This window comes from Leiobunum rupestre, chromosome 9 (assembly GCF_980474605.1).
Source record: "Leiobunum rupestre chromosome 9, qqLeiRupe1.1.hap1, whole genome shotgun sequence".
NCBI classification, from domain to species: domain Eukaryota; kingdom Metazoa; phylum Arthropoda; class Arachnida; order Opiliones; family Sclerosomatidae; genus Leiobunum; species Leiobunum rupestre.
This window is the reverse complement of record NC_143392.1, coordinates 55361930-55380738: the sequence shown is the minus strand read 5'-3', so window position 1 is coordinate 55380738 and position 18809 is coordinate 55361930. Positions and strand designations below refer to the sequence as shown.

Sequence of the window (18809 nt, the reverse complement as noted above, 5' to 3'; positions counted from 1 at the left end):
AATTATGAAATTTGTGAATGCTCAATCTCACTCTTTTTCTTTTTCAACCACCAAAGCCCCCTTTGCCGGTTATCGCTTCTCGGCCTTTTGGCTAAGATCAAAGTGTAGTATCTGTTTATTATTTAAATTTGTGCTCACCGCGATCTTGGTCAGGAGACGAGAAGTGTTTGTTGGCGGCCTTTCCTCTGGTTGCCCGGCTACCTGCCTGCCTGCCCTGGGGGCGTTCCACCACGTTCCTGTTGCGTTCCGTTACGTTCCTGCTGCGTTCGCTTGGCCATCACCAGCGAAGTTCAAAGTTCCTCCGTTCCTGGGCGAGGGCCCACCTCGACGATGGCGTCGTCAACCCTCCGCCGCTCCACTTGCCGGGTCACCCTTAAAGAAGGCATCCAGTATATGGACCTTGCAAAAGCTTTATTTATGCAAGTGTCACCAGCGTCCGTCCACGCCATTCAACCCTTGGGTAAAAACATTTTCCAAGTAACTTTTAAAAGTGAAGATTTCTTTCAAAAAGCTATGGACAAAGGCCTCATCCACATGAGTGGAGAAGACTACGAGTTCATCCCTGTAGATGGTTTAACCAGATGGATAGTTGTCCGGGATGTCCCAGTTTGGGTCGACCGGGCAGCATTTCTAACGGCGTTTAAACCCTATGGCGACATCCTGAAATACGTTGAGGAAGAATTTCCTGACCTTCCTGGCATCAAGACGGGAAGTCGGAAAATCCAAATCAAGATGGCGGCTCAAAATGCCGTTCCCAACATCTTGAAAGTCGGAGAAGGCCACAGAGCCAGAGTCTTCTACCCTGGAGTAGAATTCCTTTGCTTTAAATGCAAGAAAAAAGGCCACAAGTTCAACGACTGCCCAGAGCGAAAACAGAAAGAAACCGTCCCTACACCAGAACCCTTGATCAAAGAAATTCGGTCAAAGTCCAGCACTGAAGGTGACGCAGTCATCGAGACTCCATCACCGAGTAACTCGGAAGAAACGTCTCAAGATGTAGCTAATTCAGCTGCTACGAGTGTCAACAACGATACCGCTTCGGCAGTATCTGTGACCAACGCCATCGCCGGCGACCACGACGACATCGTGATGGAGCTCAACAAGCCTCCAAAAGAAATCGACCACTGCGACAACGACCTAACCGTATCTACCCCAATGAAATTTTCAGAAAAGGTTAGAACAACAACGCCAACATCAGGAAATCCAGCCGTATCCAGCCCCAACAAACGACACAGTAGCCGATCCCCGCATCTGAAAGAAAGGACAAAAAAAGTAAAATAAACGACAAAAACGCATACTTACCGGTCACAGAACTCTTTCCTAACTTTTTATGACATTCACACCCTGTACTACCTTTTTAAAATTTGGTTCCTTTAACGTTAACGGTTTTCGTGACCATCAAAAACAAATTGATGTCGCCTCAATTTTTTATTCGAATAATTTTGATTTTTTACTTATACAAGAAACCCACTTATTACAGTCTGACGACTGGCGCCGTTTTAATCGTAATTTTTTTAATTATAAAACAGTTTTTAGCGAGGGGTCGGAACGGTCGAGAGGCACAGCAATCTTAATAAACAAGCGTCATGAAAAAAAAATTAAAAGCGTCCGTCTAGACGCCGTGGGGCGTCTAGTCTCCATCGACGTCACTGTCGGAAGTATTCGTCTTCGACTGATATCAGTTTATGCACCCAACGTCTCTTCAGAGCGCAAACTCTTTTTCACTCAACTGTACCAATACCTCGAGGGGCCTTACGATCATTTAATCCTAGGTGGAGATTTTAACTGTATCCTGAATCCTGACCTAGATAAAGAAGGGGGAATACCTACTAAAGACCTCAGCGCCGATGAACTACAAAAAATAATAACGGATTTATACCTTATAGACGCTTACCGAGAACTTCATCCGCAACGTAGAGAGTTCACTTGGAAATCGTCAGCTGTACAAAGCCGCCTAGACCGAATATACTTACCTCAGAGCCCAGATATCAAACTCCTGACTTGCGACACCGTGTCCTTTGGAGGTGGCAATTATGCTATCTCAGACCACAAGTTGCTTTGCCTGAAAATATCAATAACAACGACTATTCAACGGGGACGCGGCATCTGGCGGCTGAACGATTCTCTTCTTCAGCCGGACAATCCAGAGGACGACTCCATAGAGAGAACAATCAATCAATTAGCCGGAGAGGTGAACAGCTGTGACGCCTGGGATATCTTCAAAACCAGAGTTCGAGAAGTATTCCAAGCCGAAGGGAAGAGGCGTGCGTCCAATTCAAGAAAAGAATCCGCCATCCTGCGATGGGCCCTAGAAAAAATAAAAAAATCAGAAATAAAAAATAAACATACCTGTTCCATGGAAGAAGAAGTCCAAACACTCCAGCTGGCGGAATACCAGAGGAGATATATGTCGGCCACTACAAGGCTCTCAGCAAATCAAATAACTGGAGAAGAAACGTTCTCTGGGGAATTTTACCGGCAGTACAAAGCCAATAGGTCCCATTCAGAAATTACCACCGTTAAACTAAAAGACAACGTTTTTTCTGACCAGGCCAAAATAATATCAACTTTCACCGACTTTTACAGAACACTATTCCAACGGGAGACCCAAGACGATCCAGAACCTTTTTTCTCGCCAAAGATACCAGCAATCACCAAAGACCAACAATCCACTCTTGACGGTGAAATATCCTTGACTGAAACAACCGAAGCCCTTCGGTCTATGAAGTCCGGAAAGGCACCTGGTCTCGACGGCCTAACAGCGGCTTTTTATAAGAAGTACTGGAAGTTCATCGGGCCAGTACTGACGAAAGTACTTAACGAATCCATCTCAGAAGGTAAACTTCCCAAATCTATGACTCGGGGCGTTATAACGCTAATTTGCAAAGACGAATCTCGTAAAGAGGAAATGGACGTATGGCGGCCAATCACCCTCCTTGACATCGACAGACGAATCCTCGCCAAAATTTTTGAAAAAAGAGCAGCGTCCGTCACGGCGAGTCTCATTGGGCCACAGCAAACCTGCGGTGTCCGTGGAAGAAATTCGGCCCACAATCTTATACTCCTAAGAGATACGATTACGGCCATCGACGAGAAGCAGGTCAGTGCGTATCTGCTATCATTGGACTTTAATAAAGCCTTTGACAGATTAAATCATACATTTATATTTAAAACGCTCGAGAGGTTCGGATTTGGCCTGGGCTTCATCAACGCCATCAAAATCATCTACCAAGAAAACACCAGTACACTCTTAATTAATGGAGCTCTCTCAGAAAATATCCCTATAGAGAAGGGAGTACGACAGGGGTGCCCTCTGTCGCCACTCCTGTTTTGCCTGGCCGTAGAAACTTTGTTAGTTGCCATAGCAACGGAAAGCGACATCCAAGGCGTAGCTGCGCCAGGATCGAACGCACAAGATACGCTTAAATATATCGCCCACGCCGATGACATAAACGCCATAGTAGCCGACGTCGAGTCCATCCATGAAACCATGAAGGTCGTAGCCAAGTACTGTTCCTTTTCGGGCAGTAAAATTAACCATCAGAAATCTAGGATTCTGCAACTGGGCAAATTAGTGGCTCATGCAGGACGTCCTCTACCGATACCACTGACCACGGATCCAGTGAAAATCCTAGGCATCTACTTTGGTAAAACAGGCCCGCATAAATCTAACCAATTGCATTTTACACAGAAATTCATCAGCTCACTACAACTGTGGCGTAATCGCCAAATTTCCTTCATTGGTAAAGCCCAGCTGATCAAACAAGCCGCCATTCCAAAACTTGAATACGCCCTTCCAATAGTACAATTCGATAAGAAAACAATAACCAGACTGACCAAACTTATTTTTGACTTCATTTGGAATAGCAAACAAGAAACCATATCACGCTCTACAATGGTACTACCAATTTTATCCGGGGGAATTGGCGTCCCAGACTTAGAAACCTCACTCGAAGTAGCTACAACAAGAAAGATCTTAAACTGCATCAACAACGAAACTCATCCTGGTCGGGACAGCATAATATATAACTTATCTACAAGCAGCAAGACAGTCCTTGAAATTCCCTGGCAACATAGCAAACCGCACGCACCAGAAGTCCATGACCAATATCGCCACTTCAAATCATCCATCCTGAAAATAAAGAAAAAATTAAAAAGTAACCAAACCATACTTACCCTTACTAACGAAGAAATCCGTCTGTTCCTCCAGCCATTCACAGTTCCTCGAATCGTTGGTCTTCGACCACAAACCAAGTGGGCTCTGACCTTCCGAAGAATTGGATCCAAATCCATTGAAGGCTCACGCCGCGACCTATGTTTCAAATTAATCCACGAAGGTCTTCCGACAAGGGACGTACTCTACGACAGGAAGATGTCTACGACCAGCAAATGCCCGAGATGTCCAGAAAGAGAAACAACCGTCCATTTATTCTACTACTGCGAGACAAGCAAACTAATCTGGAACCATATCCGTCTCTTCTTTAAAGTTAGGTTTGTTCCCTGGTCCACAGTCATCTACCACACGTCACTTCCGGTTCCCCTAAACTGCCTTTACGCTTGCTCCATCATATTCTCCGAAGCCAAATTTCAACTCTGGAAGTCCCGAAATTCCTTAGTGTTTGAAAAACGAAAAGACAGCGCCGACGTCATATTACGCCGCATCCGATTTAATATTCTACGAAGAGCACAACTCGACCACGTTCGCCTTAAGGAACAGGAATTTAAACGTCACTGGTGCGATGATACTTACCCAATAGTCGACACTGCCTCTCGATTGCTTCGTCTCCTCTTTTAACAAATATTTTTAAACATATGCTCCACTTTTTGATTTAAATTTTATTGGCTTTTAACTCTACGTATAGCTATTGTACATATTTTTTGAGGTTTTTTGGAAAAGAATCAATCCGGCGTTCTTCTTTTGGTTCGCGTTAAATTAAGTAAAAATAACACGCGACCAAAAGTAAATGTGAATTTGTAAATATGTAACCATTAACGAATCTTTTAATAAACTATTAAAAGTATCTGTTCTTATCAGCTTAATATCTGATACGGGTCCCATCGGGGCCCAAGATATTAAACTTATTTTTGGACGGCGGCGGAGAGGTCGGAGCTTGCTCCACCTCCGCCACGGGTTGGCCTGGTATTGCAGTTCTTCCAGGATCGGCCCACCTCGCTCAATGAATCTAAAATCAAACACCATATATATATATATATATATATATATATATATATATATTCCTGACGTCATAAGAGGGAAAGTCGTCATTGGCTAGTAGATCATTTTGAAGATTCGGACGGATTTGTTTTGTAATTTTTTACCTTAACTGTCGTACGTTACCAACGGTATGTTTTTTTTAAGTCACTTTCGTTACTAACAGGAGACATGATTAGGAGTTCACAGCCGGCCGCTTTTCGACATTCGCATTGGCAACACGTCTTCCCCTTTAAAAAAATTAACCCCTCCCAAACCATGGTAACTCCGTTCTCGAAACGGACACCATATAAGTTATTTACATCGAGTTACCTAGCGAGGATTGCGGTACTATCGCTGTAGAAATAGGGGACTGTTAAAAGCGGGATGGTTTGGAAAAAACGAGTTTTTGTGTTGCTGATGCCGGGGCGCGTACTACGCGGCAACCACGGTCAATTCGTAGTGCCATATCTCATGACACTTCTCTACAGCTGTTCTGGTAAGCGTGCAGGAGGAAACTCCGTATGATCAAGATCTTACTTTTTCTAATTATCGATTAAGCACGGTTCCATGTTGCCACTTATTTAAAAAAAGACCCAGAGAAAACCGAAGATAAATTATCGCCTTGGCGAACTAGTTAGAAACAGCGTAAAAGAAAATATTTAAAAATAAACAAATTTTATTAGAAAGACTCAAATACCCCGTTAATGAAAAAAAAGAGGGTGAGAGGAAGAGATCAGCCACCGGCACGCCGTGTTCCCTGGTGGTCTCCCTCCCTCCCAAGAAATGACCCCACTCGACGCGGCTTACCGTCGTTGATGGGTCGAGAACCAATGTATTCTGCGTGATATTACCGTTGACGGCTGAAAACGCTCGATGGCCGTCGATCTTTTTGTTTGAAATCAAGAAGTTACCTTCTTTGGTCAGACGTGATGGTTATACACGCTGTCATCTCCAACCACGAGCAATCTGCTTAAACATAATTATGAAATTTGTGAATGCTCAATCTCACTCTTTTTCTTTTTCAACCACCAAAGCCCCCTTTGCCGGTTATCGCTTCTCGGCCTTTTGGCTAAGATCAAAGTGTAGTATCTGTTCTTATCAGCTTAATATCTGATACGGGTCCCATCGGGGCCCAAGATATTAAACTTATTTTTGGACGGCGGCGGAGAGGTCGGAGCTTGCTCCACCTCCGCCACGGGTTGGCCTGGTATTGCAGTTCTTCCAGGATCGGCCCACCTCGCTCAATGAATCTAAAATCAAACACCATATATATATATATATATATATATATATATATATATTCCTGACGTCATAAGAGGGAAAGTCGTCATTGGCTAGTAGATCATTTTGAAGATTCGGACGGATTTGTTTTGTAATTTTTTACCTTAACTGTCGTACGTTACCAACGGTATGTTTTTTTTAAGTCACTTTCGTTACTAACAGGAGACATGATTAGGAGTTCACAGCCGGCCGCTTTTCGACATTCGCATTGGCAACACGTCTTCCCCTTTAAAAAAATTAACCCCTCCCAAACCATGGTAACTCCGTTCTCGAAACGGACACCATATAAGTTATTTACATCGAGTTACCTAGCGAGGATTGCGGTACTATCGCTGTAGAAATAGGGGACTGTTAAAAGCGGGATGGTTTGGAAAAAACGAGTTTTTGTGTTGCTGATGCCGGGGCGCGTACTACGCGGCAACCACGGTCAATTCGTAGTGCCATATCTCATGACACTTCTCTACAGCTGTTCTGGTAAGCGTGCAGGAGGAAACTCCGTATGATCAAGATCTTACTTTTTCTAATTATCGATTAAGCACGGTTCCATGTTGCCACTTATTTAAAAAAAGACCCAGAGAAAACCGAAGATAAATTATCGCCTTGGCGAACTAGTTAGAAACAGCGTAAAAGAAAATATTTAAAAATAAACAAATTTTATTAGAAAGACTCAAATACCCCGTTAATGAAAAAAAAGAGGGTGAGAGGAAGAGATCAGCCACCGGCACGCCGTGTTCCCTGGTGGTCTCCCTCCCTCCCAAGAAATGACCCCACTCGACGCGGCTTACCGTCGTTGATGGGTCGAGAACCAATGTATTCTGCGTGATATTACCGTTGACGGCTGAAAACGCTCGATGGCCGTCGATCTTTTTGTTTGAAATCAAGAAGTTACCTTCTTTGGTCAGACGTGATGGTTATACACGCTGTCATCTCCAACCACGAGCAATCTGCTTAAACATAATTATGAAATTTGTGAATGCTCAATCTCACTCTTTTTCTTTTTCAACCACCAAAGCCCCCTTTGCCGGTTATCGCTTCTCGGCCTTTTGGCTAAGATCAAAGTGTAGTATCTGTTCTTATCAGCTTAATATCTGATACGGGTCCCATCGGGGCCCAAGATATTAAACTTATTTTTGGACGGCGGCGGAGAGGTCGGAGCTTGCTCCACCTCCGCCACGGGTTGGCCTGGTATTGCAGTTCTTCCAGGATCGGCCCACCTCGCTCAATGAATCTAAAATCAAACACCATATATATATATATATATATATATATATATATATTCCTGACGTCATAAGAGGGAAAGTCGTCATTGGCTAGTAGATCATTTTGAAGATTCGGACGGATTTGTTTTGTAATTTTTTACCTTAACTGTCGTACGTTACCAACGGTATGTTTTTTTTAAGTCACTTTCGTTACTAACAGGAGACATGATTAGGAGTTCACAGCCGGCCGCTTTTCGACATTCGCATTGGCAACACGTCTTCCCCTTTAAAAAAATTAACCCCTCCCAAACCATGGTAACTCCGTTCTCGAAACGGACACCATATAAGTTATTTACATCGAGTTACCTAGCGAGGATTGCGGTACTATCGCTGTAGAAATAGGGGACTGTTAAAAGCGGGATGGTTTGGAAAAAACGAGTTTTTGTGTTGCTGATGCCGGGGCGCGTACTACGCGGCAACCACGGTCAATTCGTAGTGCCATATCTCATGACACTTCTCTACAGCTGTTCTGGTAAGCGTGCAGGAGGAAACTCCGTATGATCAAGATCTTACTTTTTCTAATTATCGATTAAGCACGGTTCCATGTTGCCACTTATTTAAAAAAAGACCCAGAGAAAACCGAAGATAAATTATCGCCTTGGCGAACTAGTTAGAAACAGCGTAAAAGAAAATATTTAAAAATAAACAAATTTTATTAGAAAGACTCAAATACCCCGTTAATGAAAAAAAAGAGGGTGAGAGGAAGAGATCAGCCACCGGCACGCCGTGTTCCCTGGTGGTCTCCCTCCCTCCCAAGAAATGACCCCACTCGACGCGGCTTACCGTCGTTGATGGGTCGAGAACCAATGTATTCTGCGTGATATTACCGTTGACGGCTGAAAACGCTCGATGGCCGTCGATCTTTTTGTTTGAAATCAAGAAGTTACCTTCTTTGGTCAGACGTGATGGTTATACACGCTGTCATCTCCAACCACGAGCAATCTGCTTAAACATAATTATGAAATTTGTGAATGCTCAATCTCACTCTTTTTCTTTTTCAACCACCAAAGCCCCCTTTGCCGGTTATCGCTTCTCGGCCTTTTGGCTAAGATCAAAGTGTAGTATCTGTTCTTATCAGCTTAATATCTGATACGGGTCCCATCGGGGCCCAAGATATTAAACTTATTTTTGGACGGCGGCGGAGAGGTCGGAGCTTGCTCCACCTCCGCCACGGGTTGGCCTGGTATTGCAGTTCTTCCAGGATCGGCCCACCTCGCTCAATGAATCTAAAATCAAACACCATATATATATATATATATATATATATATATATATATATATATTCCTGACGTCATAAGAGGGAAAGTCGTCATTGGCTAGTAGATCATTTTGAAGATTCGGACGGATTTGTTTTGTAATTTTTTACCTTAACTGTCGTACGTTACCAACGGTATGTTTTTTTTAAGTCACTTTCGTTACTAACAGGAGACATGATTAGGAGTTCACAGCCGGCCGCTTTTCGACATTCGCATTGGCAACACGTCTTCCCCTTTAAAAAAATTAACCCCTCCCAAACCATGGTAACTCCGTTCTCGAAACGGACACCATATAAGTTATTTACATCGAGTTACCTAGCGAGGATTGCGGTACTATCGCTGTAGAAATAGGGGACTGTTAAAAGCGGGATGGTTTGGAAAAAACGAGTTTTTGTGTTGCTGATGCCGGGGCGCGTACTACGCGGCAACCACGGTCAATTCGTAGTGCCATATCTCATGACACTTCTCTACAGCTGTTCTGGTAAGCGTGCAGGAGGAAACTCCGTATGATCAAGATCTTACTTTTTCTAATTATCGATTAAGCACGGTTCCATGTTGCCACTTATTTAAAAAAAGACCCAGAGAAAACCGAAGATAAATTATCGCCTTGGCGAACTAGTTAGAAACAGCGTAAAAGAAAATATTTAAAAATAAACAAATTTTATTAGAAAGACTCAAATACCCCGTTAATGAAAAAAAAGAGGGTGAGAGGAAGAGATCAGCCACCGGCACGCCGTGTTCCCTGGTGGTCTCCCTCCCTCCCAAGAAATGACCCCACTCGACGCGGCTTACCGTCGTTGATGGGTCGAGAACCAATGTATTCTGCGTGATATTACCGTTGACGGCTGAAAACGCTCGATGGCCGTCGATCTTTTTGTTTGAAATCAAGAAGTTACCTTCTTTGGTCAGACGTGATGGTTATACACGCTGTCATCTCCAACCACGAGCAATCTGCTTAAACATAATTATGAAATTTGTGAATGCTCAATCTCACTCTTTTTCTTTTTCAACCACCAAAGCCCCCTTTGCCGGTTATCGCTTCTCGGCCTTTTGGCTAAGATCAAAGTGTAGTATCTGTTCTTATCAGCTTAATATCTGATACGGGTCCCATCGGGGCCCAAGATATTAAACTTATTTTTGGACGGCGGCGGAGAGGTCGGAGCTTGCTCCACCTCCGCCACGGGTTGGCCTGGTATTGCAGTTCTTCCAGGATCGGCCCACCTCGCTCAATGAATCTAAAATCAAACACCATATATATATATATATATATATATATATATATATATTCCTGACGTCATAAGAGGGAAAGTCGTCATTGGCTAGTAGATCATTTTGAAGATTCGGACGGATTTGTTTTGTAATTTTTTACCTTAACTGTCGTACGTTACCAACGGTATGTTTTTTTTAAGTCACTTTCGTTACTAACAGGAGACATGATTAGGAGTTCACAGCCGGCCGCTTTTCGACATTCGCATTGGCAACACGTCTTCCCCTTTAAAAAAATTAACCCCTCCCAAACCATGGTAACTCCGTTCTCGAAACGGACACCATATAAGTTATTTACATCGAGTTACCTAGCGAGGATTGCGGTACTATCGCTGTAGAAATAGGGGACTGTTAAAAGCGGGATGGTTTGGAAAAAACGAGTTTTTGTGTTGCTGATGCCGGGGCGCGTACTACGCGGCAACCACGGTCAATTCGTAGTGCCATATCTCATGACACTTCTCTACAGCTGTTCTGGTAAGCGTGCAGGAGGAAACTCCGTATGATCAAGATCTTACTTTTTCTAATTATCGATTAAGCACGGTTCCATGTTGCCACTTATTTAAAAAAAGACCCAGAGAAAACCGAAGATAAATTATCGCCTTGGCGAACTAGTTAGAAACAGCGTAAAAGAAAATATTTAAAAATAAACAAATTTTATTAGAAAGACTCAAATACCCCGTTAATGAAAAAAAAGAGGGTGAGAGGAAGAGATCAGCCACCGGCACGCCGTGTTCCCTGGTGGTCTCCCTCCCTCCCAAGAAATGACCCCACTCGACGCGGCTTACCGTCGTTGATGGGTCGAGAACCAATGTATTCTGCGTGATATTACCGTTGACGGCTGAAAACGCTCGATGGCCGTCGATCTTTTTGTTTGAAATCAAGAAGTTACCTTCTTTGGTCAGACGTGATGGTTATACACGCTGTCATCTCCAACCACGAGCAATCTGCTTAAACATAATTATGAAATTTGTGAATGCTCAATCTCACTCTTTTTCTTTTTCAACCACCAAAGCCCCCTTTGCCGGTTATCGCTTCTCGGCCTTTTGGCTAAGATCAAAGTGTAGTATCTGTTCTTATCAGCTTAATATCTGATACGGGTCCCATCGGGGCCCAAGATATTAAACTTATTTTTGGACGGCGGCGGAGAGGTCGGAGCTTGCTCCACCTCCGCCACGGGTTGGCCTGGTATTGCAGTTCTTCCAGGATCGGCCCACCTCGCTCAATGAATCTAAAATCAAACACCATATATATATATATATATATATATATATATATATTCCTGACGTCATAAGAGGGAAAGTCGTCATTGGCTAGTAGATCATTTTGAAGATTCGGACGGATTTGTTTTGTAATTTTTTACCTTAACTGTCGTACGTTACCAACGGTATGTTTTTTTTAAGTCACTTTCGTTACTAACAGGAGACATGATTAGGAGTTCACAGCCGGCCGCTTTTCGACATTCGCATTGGCAACACGTCTTCCCCTTTAAAAAAATTAACCCCTCCCAAACCATGGTAACTCCGTTCTCGAAACGGACACCATATAAGTTATTTACATCGAGTTACCTAGCGAGGATTGCGGTACTATCGCTGTAGAAATAGGGGACTGTTAAAAGCGGGATGGTTTGGAAAAAACGAGTTTTTGTGTTGCTGATGCCGGGGCGCGTACTACGCGGCAACCACGGTCAATTCGTAGTGCCATATCTCATGACACTTCTCTACAGCTGTTCTGGTAAGCGTGCAGGAGGAAACTCCGTATGATCAAGATCTTACTTTTTCTAATTATCGATTAAGCACGGTTCCATGTTGCCACTTATTTAAAAAAAGACCCAGAGAAAACCGAAGATAAATTATCGCCTTGGCGAACTAGTTAGAAACAGCGTAAAAGAAAATATTTAAAAATAAACAAATTTTATTAGAAAGACTCAAATACCCCGTTAATGAAAAAAAAGAGGGTGAGAGGAAGAGATCAGCCACCGGCACGCCGTGTTCCCTGGTGGTCTCCCTCCCTCCCAAGAAATGACCCCACTCGACGCGGCTTACCGTCGTTGATGGGTCGAGAACCAATGTATTCTGCGTGATATTACCGTTGACGGCTGAAAACGCTCGATGGCCGTCGATCTTTTTGTTTGAAATCAAGAAGTTACCTTCTTTGGTCAGACGTGATGGTTATACACGCTGTCATCTCCAACCACGAGCAATCTGCTTAAACATAATTATGAAATTTGTGAATGCTCAATCTCACTCTTTTTCTTTTTCAACCACCAAAGCCCCCTTTGCCGGTTATCGCTTCTCGGCCTTTTGGCTAAGATCAAAGTGTAGTATCTGTTCTTATCAGCTTAATATCTGATACGGGTCCCATCGGGGCCCAAGATATTAAACTTATTTTTGGACGGCGGCGGAGAGGTCGGAGCTTGCTCCACCTCCGCCACGGGTTGGCCTGGTATTGCAGTTCTTCCAGGATCGGCCCACCTCGCTCAATGAATCTAAAATCAAACACCATATATATATATATATATATATATATATATATATTCCTGACGTCATAAGAGGGAAAGTCGTCATTGGCTAGTAGATCATTTTGAAGATTCGGACGGATTTGTTTTGTAATTTTTTACCTTAACTGTCGTACGTTACCAACGGTATGTTTTTTTTAAGTCACTTTCGTTACTAACAGGAGACATGATTAGGAGTTCACAGCCGGCCGCTTTTCGACATTCGCATTGGCAACACGTCTTCCCCTTTAAAAAAATTAACCCCTCCCAAACCATGGTAACTCCGTTCTCGAAACGGACACCATATAAGTTATTTACATCGAGTTACCTAGCGAGGATTGCGGTACTATCGCTGTAGAAATAGGGGACTGTTAAAAGCGGGATGGTTTGGAAAAAACGAGTTTTTGTGTTGCTGATGCCGGGGCGCGTACTACGCGGCAACCACGGTCAATTCGTAGTGCCATATCTCATGACACTTCTCTACAGCTGTTCTGGTAAGCGTGCAGGAGGAAACTCCGTATGATCAAGATCTTACTTTTTCTAATTATCGATTAAGCACGGTTCCATGTTGCCACTTATTTAAAAAAAGACCCAGAGAAAACCGAAGATAAATTATCGCCTTGGCGAACTAGTTAGAAACAGCGTAAAAGAAAATATTTAAAAATAAACAAATTTTATTAGAAAGACTCAAATACCCCGTTAATGAAAAAAAAGAGGGTGAGAGGAAGAGATCAGCCACCGGCACGCCGTGTTCCCTGGTGGTCTCCCTCCCTCCCAAGAAATGACCCCACTCGACGCGGCTTACCGTCGTTGATGGGTCGAGAACCAATGTATTCTGCGTGATATTACCGTTGACGGCTGAAAACGCTCGATGGCCGTCGATCTTTTTGTTTGAAATCAAGAAGTTACCTTCTTTGGTCAGACGTGATGGTTATACACGCTGTCATCTCCAACCACGAGCAATCTGCTTAAACATAATTATGAAATTTGTGAATGCTCAATCTCACTCTTTTTCTTTTTCAACCACCAAAGCCCCCTTTGCCGGTTATCGCTTCTCGGCCTTTTGGCTAAGATCAAAGTGTAGTATCTGTTCTTATCAGCTTAATATCTGATACGGGTCCCATCGGGGCCCAAGATATTAAACTTATTTTTGGACGGCGGCGGAGAGGTCGGAGCTTGCTCCACCTCCGCCACGGGTTGGCCTGGTATTGCAGTTCTTCCAGGATCGGCCCACCTCGCTCAATGAATCTAAAATCAAACACCATATATATATATATATATATATATATATATATATATTCCTGACGTCATAAGAGGGAAAGTCGTCATTGGCTAGTAGATCATTTTGAAGATTCGGACGGATTTGTTTTGTAATTTTTTACCTTAACTGTCGTACGTTACCAACGGTATGTTTTTTTTAAGTCACTTTCGTTACTAACAGGAGACATGATTAGGAGTTCACAGCCGGCCGCTTTTCGACATTCGCATTGGCAACACGTCTTCCCCTTTAAAAAAATTAACCCCTCCCAAACCATGGTAACTCCGTTCTCGAAACGGACACCATATAAGTTATTTACATCGAGTTACCTAGCGAGGATTGCGGTACTATCGCTGTAGAAATAGGGGACTGTTAAAAGCGGGATGGTTTGGAAAAAACGAGTTTTTGTGTTGCTGATGCCGGGGCGCGTACTACGCGGCAACCACGGTCAATTCGTAGTGCCATATCTCATGACACTTCTCTACAGCTGTTCTGGTAAGCGTGCAGGAGGAAACTCCGTATGATCAAGATCTTACTTTTTCTAATTATCGATTAAGCACGGTTCCATGTTGCCACTTATTTAAAAAAAGACCCAGAGAAAACCGAAGATAAATTATCGCCTTGGCGAACTAGTTAGAAACAGCGTAAAAGAAAATATTTAAAAATAAACAAATTTTATTAGAAAGACTCAAATACCCCGTTAATGAAAAAAAAGAGGGTGAGAGGAAGAGATCAGCCACCGGCACGCCGTGTTCCCTGGTGGTCTCCCTCCCTCCCAAGAAATGACCCCACTCGACGCGGCTTACCGTCGTTGATGGGTCGAGAACCAATGTATTCTGCGTGATATTACCGTTGACGGCTGAAAACGCTCGATGGCCGTCGATCTTTTTGTTTGAAATCAAGAAGTTACCTTCTTTGGTCAGACGTGATGGTTATACACGCTGTCATCTCCAACCACGAGCAATCTGCTTAAACATAATTATGAAATTTGTGAATGCTCAATCTCACTCTTTTTCTTTTTCAACCACCAAAGCCCCCTTTGCCGGTTATCGCTTCTCGGCCTTTTGGCTAAGATCAAAGTGTAGTATCTGTTCTTATCAGCTTAATATCTGATACGGGTCCCATCGGGGCCCAAGATATTAAACTTATTTTTGGACGGCGGCGGAGAGGTCGGAGCTTGCTCCACCTCCGCCACGGGTTGGCCTGGTATTGCAGTTCTTCCAGGATCGGCCCACCTCGCTCAATGAATCTAAAATCAAACACCATATATATATATATATATATATATATATATATATATTCCTGACGTCATAAGAGGGAAAGTCGTCATTGGCTAGTAGATCATTTTGAAGATTCGGACGGATTTGTTTTGTAATTTTTTACCTTAACTGTCGTACGTTACCAACGGTATGTTTTTTTTAAGTCACTTTCGTTACTAACAGGAGACATGATTAGGAGTTCACAGCCGGCCGCTTTTCGACATTCGCATTGGCAACACGTCTTCCCCTTTAAAAAAATTAACCCCTCCCAAACCATGGTAACTCCGTTCTCGAAACGGACACCATATAAGTTATTTACATCGAGTTACCTAGCGAGGATTGCGGTACTATCGCTGTAGAAATAGGGGACTGTTAAAAGCGGGATGGTTTGGAAAAAACGAGTTTTTGTGTTGCTGATGCCGGGGCGCGTACTACGCGGCAACCACGGTCAATTCGTAGTGCCATATCTCATGACACTTCTCTACAGCTGTTCTGGTAAGCGTGCAGGAGGAAACTCCGTATGATCAAGATCTTACTTTTTCTAATTATCGATTAAGCACGGTTCCATGTTGCCACTTATTTAAAAAAAGACCCAGAGAAAACCGAAGATAAATTATCGCCTTGGCGAACTAGTTAGAAACAGCGTAAAAGAAAATATTTAAAAATAAACAAATTTTATTAGAAAGACTCAAATACCCCGTTAATGAAAAAAAAGAGGGTGAGAGGAAGAGATCAGCCACCGGCACGCCGTGTTCCCTGGTGGTCTCCCTCCCTCCCAAGAAATGACCCCACTCGACGCGGCTTACCGTCGTTGATGGGTCGAGAACCAATGTATTCTGCGTGATATTACCGTTGACGGCTGAAAACGCTCGATGGCCGTCGATCTTTTTGTTTGAAATCAAGAAGTTACCTTCTTTGGTCAGACGTGATGGTTATACACGCTGTCATCTCCAACCACGAGCAATCTGCTTAAACATAATTATGAAATTTGTGAATGCTCAATCTCACTCTTTTTCTTTTTCAACCACCAAAGCCCCCTTTGCCGGTTATCGCTTCTCGGCCTTTTGGCTAAGATCAAAGTGTAGTATCTGTTCCCAGCTATTTCGCTGAAATCTTGGCCGAAAGGCCGTCAAGCGAGTTTCCCAGCTTTACAGCTAGTTCCTGCGATGCTGACTTACCTGCCGGTATCCTGACGTCTCCGTTCCTGTTCCTGCTCCTGAAGTTGCCGCTGCTGTTTCCGGTTCCTCTGCTGTTCCTGATTCCGCTGCTGCTCTGTTGCTGTACCTGAAAAAATACTTACCTGGTATTTCCCTGACGCCGCTCCTTCTTGGAGCCCTCCTTCAAGACGACCCCCTCCTAGCCTCCATGGCTACGGAGGAAAGAAAGAGAACGGCCCGGCTGGAAGTTAATGCTGACTTTCTTGACGTGGCTCGCACCCTCTACGACCATATTGGACCGATGTGCATCGACACTCTGCAACCTGTTGGGAAAGGAGTATACCTCTTAACCTTCACGACCCTGGCTTTCCTTCATGAAGCTCTTGCCTGTGACAACCTGAAAACTAATGATCAAACCTGGAAACTAACATCTGTCGACGACGACGGTACATGGATAACTATAAAGAATTTACCAAAGTGGATCCAGTGGGATTCAATAATAACTACCCTTCGCCAGTATGGTAATGTAAAAACTTACAAGTTCGATGAGTATCCCCAGCTTAAAGGGGTGAAAAATGGTGACCGCTCGGTTAAAATATTAATGAACAAATCGATTCCCAATGTGGTTTTTTTCGGGCGCATTCGCGCACTAATCTATTATAGAGGCGTGGTGAAAAGATGCTTTTACTGCGATGAAGAAGGACACACCGTATCCACATGCGAGCAAAAGAAGGCCATGCTAGAGGGACGCCCACATGGAATACTTGAAGGCCAGGGTTCGTCTTTGGTCAAAACGACCGAGCACGTCAAGGAGAATGATACCAAGAACACTACAGAAATACCAACAGATCCACAGGAAAACAAAGAATCCAGCCAACAGGACGAAGTTGCAGCCGAGAATCCAGAGCCATCCGACAGCGAAACCGAAATAACCGATCCCAACAGCGAAGACGACGACCATAACGTAGCAACTAGCCCACGATGGGATCCATCATCCTGGCGCTATGGGCAATTACCAGACCTCAAACCACTTACCAGATTTGAACTCCAAGCACTCTACGAAACAATCCACAACAGGGCCCCCACACATATTGAACCCTTAAACCGACAGGCAGATGCGATCCTCAACCAAATCACCGAACTCTTGAAAAACTTTCCGAAACGGCGTCGCAGCAATACCCCTAAAAAAGAAATGAAAAAAGGAAAAACATGTATATAAAATTAATTTTTATATTTTAACTTAGTTTTGCTCGTTTTTAACTCTACAATGTAACTTAGTTTTTATGCTCGTTTATTATGAATTGTACTTTTTTTTTTCTTTCTGAACGATTAGTCGCGCTAATTTAATTAATTAAAACGCGACCAAATATAACAAATGTAAAAATGTAAAACCAAACGAAGCTTTTAATAAACAATTAAAAGTATCTGTTCTTATCAGCTTAATATCTGATACGGGTCCCATCGGGGCCCAAGATATTAAACTTATTTTTGGACGGCGGCGGAGAGGTCGGAGCTTGCTCCACCTCCGCCACGGGTTGGCCTGGTATTGCAGTTCTTCCAGGATCGGCCCACCTCGCTCAATGAATCTAAAATCAAACACCATATATATATATATATATATATATATATATATATTCCTGACGTCATAAGAGGGAAAGTCGTCATTGGCTAGTAGATCATTTTGAAGATTCGGACGGATTTGTTTTGTAATTTTTTACCTTAACTGTCGTACGTTACCAACGGTATGTTTTTTTTAAGTCACTTTCGTTACTAACAGGAGACATGATTAGGAGTTCACAGCCGGCCGCTTTTCGACATTCGCATTGGCAACACGTCTTCCCCTTTAAAAAAATTAACCCCTCCCAAACCATGGTAACTCCGTTCTCGAAACGGACACCATATAAGTTATTTACATCGAGTTACCTAGCGAGGATTGCGGTACTATCGCTGTAGAAATAGGGGACTGTTAAAAGCGGGATGGTTTGGAAAAAACGAGTTTTTGTGTTGCTGATGCCGGGGCGCGTACTACGCGGCAACCACGGTCAATTCGTAGTGCCATATCTCATGACACTTCTCTACAGCTGTTCTGGTAAGCGTGCAGGAGGAAACTCCGTATGATCAAGATCTTACTTTTTCTAATTATCGATTAAGCACGGTTCCATGTTGCCACTTATTTAAAAAAAGACCCAGAGAAAACCGAAGATAAATTATCGCCTTGGCGAACTAGTTAGAAACAGCGTAAAAGAAAATATTTAAAAATAAACAAATTTTATTAGAAAGACTCAAATACCCCGTTAATGAAAAAAAAGAGGGTGAGAGGAAGAGATCAGCCACCGGCACGCCGTGTTCCCTGGTGGTCTCCCTCCCTCCCAAGAAATGACCCCA

General features: G+C 43.4%; 8 non-coding genes and 4 pseudogenes across 8 annotated transcripts; all 12 read left to right on the top strand.

Moving 5' to 3' along the window:
* The first annotated feature begins 71 nt into the window (after positions 1–71).
* LOC149931402 (U2 spliceosomal RNA) lies at positions 72–143 on the top strand (annotated as a pseudogene).
* Positions 144–4996: 4853 nt separating this feature from the next.
* LOC149931401 (U2 spliceosomal RNA) lies at positions 4997–5174 on the top strand (annotated as a pseudogene).
* Positions 5175–6243: 1069 nt separating this feature from the next.
* LOC149931400 (U2 spliceosomal RNA) lies at positions 6244–6435 on the top strand. Its single transcript, XR_016476277.1, has one exon. It is a non-coding gene; the product is annotated as a U2 spliceosomal RNA (small nuclear RNA).
* Positions 6436–7502: 1067 nt separating this feature from the next.
* On the top strand, positions 7503–7694 carry LOC149931399 (U2 spliceosomal RNA). The gene has a single exon (XR_016476276.1). It is a non-coding gene; the product is annotated as a U2 spliceosomal RNA (small nuclear RNA).
* Positions 7695–8759: 1065 nt separating this feature from the next.
* On the top strand, positions 8760–8951 carry LOC149931398 (U2 spliceosomal RNA). Its single transcript, XR_016476274.1, has one exon. It is a non-coding gene; the product is annotated as a U2 spliceosomal RNA (small nuclear RNA).
* Positions 8952–10024: 1073 nt separating this feature from the next.
* LOC149931397 (U2 spliceosomal RNA) lies at positions 10025–10216 on the top strand. The gene has a single exon (XR_016476273.1). It is a non-coding gene; the product is annotated as a U2 spliceosomal RNA (small nuclear RNA).
* A 1067-nt stretch (positions 10217–11283) lies between these two features.
* On the top strand, positions 11284–11475 carry LOC149931396 (U2 spliceosomal RNA). The gene has a single exon (XR_016476272.1). It is a non-coding gene; the product is annotated as a U2 spliceosomal RNA (small nuclear RNA).
* A 1065-nt stretch (positions 11476–12540) lies between these two features.
* LOC149931395 (U2 spliceosomal RNA) lies at positions 12541–12732 on the top strand. The gene has a single exon (XR_016476271.1). It is a non-coding gene; the product is annotated as a U2 spliceosomal RNA (small nuclear RNA).
* Positions 12733–13797: 1065 nt separating this feature from the next.
* Positions 13798–13989, top strand: LOC149931394 (U2 spliceosomal RNA). The gene has a single exon (XR_016476270.1). It is a non-coding gene; the product is annotated as a U2 spliceosomal RNA (small nuclear RNA).
* Positions 13990–15056: 1067 nt separating this feature from the next.
* On the top strand, positions 15057–15248 carry LOC149931393 (U2 spliceosomal RNA). The gene has a single exon (XR_016476268.1). It is a non-coding gene; the product is annotated as a U2 spliceosomal RNA (small nuclear RNA).
* Positions 15249–16315: 1067 nt separating this feature from the next.
* Positions 16316–16449, top strand: LOC149931392 (U2 spliceosomal RNA; annotated as a pseudogene).
* A 1372-nt stretch (positions 16450–17821) lies between these two features.
* On the top strand, positions 17822–18001 carry LOC149931391 (U2 spliceosomal RNA; annotated as a pseudogene).
* Positions 18002–18809: the final 808 nt, after the last annotated feature.